This window comes from Triticum aestivum, chromosome 6B, assembly GCF_018294505.1.
Source record: "Triticum aestivum cultivar Chinese Spring chromosome 6B, IWGSC CS RefSeq v2.1, whole genome shotgun sequence".
In the NCBI taxonomy this organism is placed as follows: Eukaryota; Viridiplantae; Streptophyta; class Magnoliopsida; order Poales; family Poaceae; genus Triticum; species Triticum aestivum.
This window is the reverse complement of record NC_057810.1, coordinates 636,425,866-636,431,835: the sequence shown is the minus strand read 5'-3', so window position 1 is coordinate 636,431,835 and position 5,970 is coordinate 636,425,866.

Sequence of the window (5,970 nt, the reverse complement as noted above, 5' to 3'; positions counted from 1 at the left end):
TCGTTTGACAGGCGCAGTGCGGTTATTCGGTTCCCCCCACACGCACCCACACACTCCCTAAGATAGATAATGGGGGCAAGTCCATACAAGGAAGATGTGTCAGTACAACTATGCCCCTCGGTGCGGTACGGGGGCAAGTCATGTTACGGACTCGCCTCCGCATGCGACACCGCGGCACTCCGCGCACTAGTAGAAAAAGGACCTAATATGAGACAGTTAGTGCCGGTTTGGTTTTGAGCCATCACTAATGTGTCCATTAGTGCCGGTTCCAACGGCTAGCCGGCCATTCTCATTAGTACCGGTTCATGGCGAACCTATAGTACCGGTTCGTGCCACGAACCGGTACTAAATAGGGTGGTGGCTGGGTGTTGTCAGTGTGCGGCCCGTCCAGCACCTTTAGTACCGGTTCGTGGCACGAACCGGTACAAAAGGTCCACGTAAATAAACCCTTCGTCCACCCGAGCCACTGTGTTCTTCCCCTTTCCCCTCACATCCTCTGTTCTTCCCCCTCTCTCGTCGAGCTCCTCACAAATTTTGCCCAAAATTTGTCAAGATTTGGAGGCCCCCATCCATTCAAATGATCATAAAGGTTAGCAACTTTGTCCTTTCAACTCTCATTGCTAGATTAGATCTTGCAATGCTTTGTATAGTGATTAATTTGGGAGGAATTATATTTGCTAGTATTTCATTTATATGTAAGTTGAGGTCAAAATAACACTTATTTTGCATATGTAGGTGTGGTTTACTTAGTGCCTCCTAAATCTCCGTCATAACCACCGTCGATCGCCCGCACCGTCCCGTCGCCGGCACCACCTTGTGGTGAGGCTCTTGTTCATGAATGTTTTACATTACCAAATAGATGTTTGTGTGATTTGGAGATATAATTACTCGTATAATTATCTTACCCGTACGTTGTTTGTTATAAATAGTGCCATGGTTTTGATATCCGTCCCCGTCGGCCCTCGTCCTTGTTATGATTCGGACGTGGTATATTCTCTTTTAAAACTAGTTGTTGCATTTCGTGTTTATGACAAATTATGCCCATCAAGTTGACATAGATATTTTTATCTAGGAGGTATGTGAACCGGAAATTCCAACCGACCTTGTTGTCGAGAGGTTAAATTTAGTTGAAAGAGAAAACAAGTATTTGAAAGAAAAATTGAAAAGAATTGAGGGGGAGAAGATGGAATTGGAGTTGCATGTTGCCGATGGAGTTGATGATCGCAAGATCAAGATGGAGAAAATGAGGTTGAAGATTAGAAAGATTAGAAAATATGCCATTGATAGTGTGGCTTGGTATCATTATGCTGTTGGATCAATTGTTACCTTAGTTGCGATCTTCATTGCATTTGTTGTTGCATTTAAATTCTTTAGCTAGAGAGTTATTTGTATGTTGCATTTAATTAAGTGCTGTATATGAACTTTATGTATGAACTTGTATTAATTTGGTCTATTTGGTGTTGTGTAATGAAGATGAGCCGACAATGGATGTATGATGACCGATGCTCTCCCGAGTTCATTAATGGCGTGCATACTTTTCTGCGGGCCGCTGAGGCAAACAAGCGGGCGGATGGTTTTATGCCTTGTCCATGTGCTGGTTGTAAGAATAGTCACAGTTACTCTACAGAAAAAACCATTCACATCCACCTATTTAAGTCCGGTTTCATGCCCCACTTTAATGTTTGGATCAACCACAGAGAAATAGGGGTTATGATGTAAGACAATGAAGAAGAAGAGGACGACGACGGTTATCCTGGCCATGGGTTCCCTGAATACGATGATACAACAATGGGGGAAGAAGCTGAGCCGGCAATGTGGGAAGAAGAGGCATCAGATGAGCCCGCTGATGATCTAGGTCGGGCCATTGCCGATGCAAAGAGAAACTGCGCAAGTGATCTGGAGAGGACGAAGTTGCAGCGCATGTTAGAGGATCACAAGAAATTGTTGTACCCGAATTGCAAAGCTGACAAAAAAAGTTGGGCACCACACTTGAATTGCTGCAATGGAAGGCAAAGAATGGTGTATCTGACAAGGGATTTGGAAAGTTGCTGGTAATGATAAAGAATATGCTTCCAAAGGACAATGAATTGCCCGAGAGTACGTATGAAGCAAAGAAGGCTATCTTCCCTCTAGGGTTAGAGGTGCAAAAGATACATGCATGCCCTAATGACTGCATCCTCTACCGCGGTGAGTACAAGGATTTGAACGCTTGCCCGATATGCGGTGCATTGCGTTATAAGATCAGTCGCGATGACCCTGGTGATGTCGAGGGCGAGCGCCCCAGGAAGAAGATTCCTGCCGAGGTGATGTGGTATGCTCCTATAATACCACGGTTGAAACGTTTGTTCCAAAACAAAGAGCATGCAAAGGCGATGTGGTCGCACGCAGAAGACCGTAAGAAAGACAGAAAGTTGAGAGTACCCGCTGACGGTTCGCAGTGGAGAAAAATCGAGAGAAAGTACTGGGAGGAGTGTGTAGGTGACGCAAGGAACGTATTGTTTGGTCTAAGCGCAGATGGCATTAATCCTTTTGGGGAGCAGAGCAGCAACCATAGCACGTGGCCTGTGACTCTATGTTTGTATAACCTTCCTCCTTGGTTGTGCATGAAGCGGAAGTTCATTATGATGCTAGTGGTCATCCAAGGCCCTAAGAAACCCGGCAATGACATTGATGTGTACCTAAGACCATTAGTTGAAGAACTATTACAGCTGTGGCATGGAACAGGTGTACGTGCGTGGGATGAGCACGGACAGGAAGAATTTGACCTAAAGGCGTTGCTGTTTGTGACCATCAATGATTGCCCTGCTCTTAGTAACCTTTCAGGACAGACAAACAAGGGATACCGCAGATGCACACACTGTTTGGATGATACCGACAGTACATATTTGGATAGTTGTAGGAAGAATATGTACCTGGGACATCGTCGATTTCTTCTGACAGGGCATCCCGTAAGAAAGAAAGGCAAGCATTTCAAAGGTGAGGCGGATCACCGGACAAAGCCTCCCCACCATACTGGTGCTGATGTACATGATATGGTCAAGGATTTGGAGGTAATCTTTAGAAAGGTTCCTGGCGGAAAACCTGTTCCGAAGGACCCTGACGGACGTGCACCCATGTGGAAGAAGAAATCTATATTTTGGGACCTGCCATATTGGAAAGACCTAGAGGTCCGCTCCGCAATCGACGTGATGCATGTGACGAAGAATCTTTGCGTGACCCTGCTTGGCTTTTTGGGCGTGTATGGGAAGACAAAAGATACACCAGAGGCACGGGAGGACCAGCAATGTATGAACGGAAAAGACGGCATACATTAGGGTCAGGCCAGCTATGCTCTTACCAAAGAAGAGAAGGAAATCTTCTTCGAATGCCTGCTCAGCATGAAGGTACCGTCTGGCTTCTCATCGAATGTAAAGGGAATAATAAATATGGCAGAGAAAAAGTTCCAGAACCTAAAGTCTCATGACTGCCACATGATTATGACGCAACTCCTTCTGGTTGCATTGAGGGGGCTTCTACCGGAAAACATTCGATTAGCCATTGTGAAGCTATGTGCATTCCTCAATGCAATCTCTTAGAAGGTAATCGATCCAGAAATCATACCAAGGTTACAGAATGATTTGGTGCAATGTCTTGTCAGTTTCGAGTTGGTGTTCCCACCATCCTTCTTCAACATAATGACGCACGTCCTAGTTCACCTTTGTGAAGAGATTAACGTTTTGGGTCCTGTATTTCTACACAATATGTTCCCCATTGAATGGTTCATGGGAGTCTTGGAGAAATATGTTCATAACCGTGCTAGGCCAGAAGCAAGCATCTCGAAGGGCCATGAAAATGAGGAGGTCATTGAGTTTTGTATTGACTTCATTCCTGACCTTAAGACGGTTGGTGTTCCTGAATCGCGGCATAAGGGCAGACTGGAAGGAAAAGGCACGCTAGGAGGGCATCAAATAATATGTATGGACGGGCATTCTCTCACTGAAGCACACTACACAGTTCTACAGAATTCCACCTTGGTGGCTCCATATATGGAGGAACACAAGAATTTTCTACAGTCCAAACACCCGGAGAAGTCTGACGACTGGATTACACGCGAACAAATGAGGACTTTTGCCGGTTTGTTGCAGAAACGTGCCCTGAATGATAGCGATATTCAAAATGACCTGTACTCGCTGTCCCAGTTACCATCCTCGAATATAATGACTTTCAAAGGGTACTAGATAAATGGGAATAGATTTTACACGATCGCCCAAGATAAGAAGAGCACCAACCAAAACAGTGGTGTCCGCTTTGATGCAACAACCAACACGGGAGAGGAAACATATTATGGTTACATAGAGGACATATGGGAAATTAACTATGGATCAGGTGATTTGAAGGTCCCTTTGTTTCGGTGCAAATGGGTCAATATGACACGAGGCGGGGTAACGGAAGACCCGCAGTACGGAATGACAACAGTGGATCTCAAAAATCTTGCGTATGCAGACGAACCATTCGTCCTAGCCAATGATGTGGCGCAGGATTTTTATGTGAAAGACATGTCTACCAGGCCGAAAAAAAGAAAATATAAGGAAGTGAATGGATCATACGATGAGCCAAAGCACCACATAGTTCTTTCAGGAAAAAGAAACATCGTGGGAGTGGATGACAAGACAGACATGTGAGAAGATTATGAAAATTTTGATGAAATTGCTCCATTCACAGTGAATATTGACCCGAGCATCTAGTTAAATGATGAAGATTTTCCATGGCTACGGCGCAAAGGGACAGACGCAAAGAAAAAGTTTCACACCCAAAGATCTGGGATGTGATCAGCTTCACTATCATCACTTTCTTCTGTGTTTCACACCCAGGAGGGAATGTCTGTAATAGTTAAGGTAGTTATGTGTTTAGTCGTTTGAAACGCGAAGAAATTTTATGTGCAAACAAATTCTGTTCGTGCATTTACTGATTTTTTCCAGCTAAATGACCCTGAAGTTGAAAAGCATTTCAAATGAACTCAGAAAAGGTTGAAAGTTGGCATGGTATCATAATTTCATACAAATAGCATGTGCAAAAAAGTAGAGAGGGTTACGACAAAAACTGGATACACTTCGTGTATAGAATGGACAATCTCTTTTGAAGTATCAGGGTTTCCGACGAAAACTGAACTGTTACAAAGGCATTACATTTTTTAAATAACCTATGCATTACCAAATTGAATATAATGATAAAACACACTAATATTAAACATAAGAAAGAAGAATCACAAAAAAACTTTTTTCAAAGTTATGTTATTCACAAACTAGTGATTCATATAAATTTCAAATAATTAAAAATTTAAACTATTCAAATTTGAAAACTACCGGCACTAACAGAAAGTTTGTAATTTTTTGTACCTAAAGAAAAAATATTCACAAAGAAACTCTAAATACAGGAAAAAACAACTCAAAAATAAACAAAACAAAAATAAATAAAGCAAAAAATTAAGAAATTAAAAAAGCCCGCCTACTGGGCGAAAGCGGCCTGCATATGACTAGGAACACAACCTTTAGTTGGGCCAGGATGCAGGCCCGCAAAGGACCCGTAGGCCCACTGGGCAGAAGAGGACAGGTAGGCCCAGTAGGCCTGCTTAGGAGAGGAGCTCGAGAGAGCTACCGCACTGGGGCTTATAAACCAGTGCGGTAGCCCCTCGGCTAGCGAGGTGGGACTAAACTTGCGCACCGCCTGCAGCCAGCGCACCCCCTTTAGTACCGGGTCGTGGCTCCAACCGGTACTAAAGACCCCCCCTTTAGTACCGGTTGGAGCCACTACCCGGTACTAAAGGGGGGGGGGGCGCTTCCCGCCGCTTGGCCTAGCCAAACAGACCTTTAGTACCGGTTGGAGCCACCAACCGGTACTAAAGGTCCATCATATATATACAACACTTGAAAAAAATTTAGTTTCCCTCTGTTTCCTCCCTTTGTCGCGCCGCCCTGCCCCGATCGACGCCGT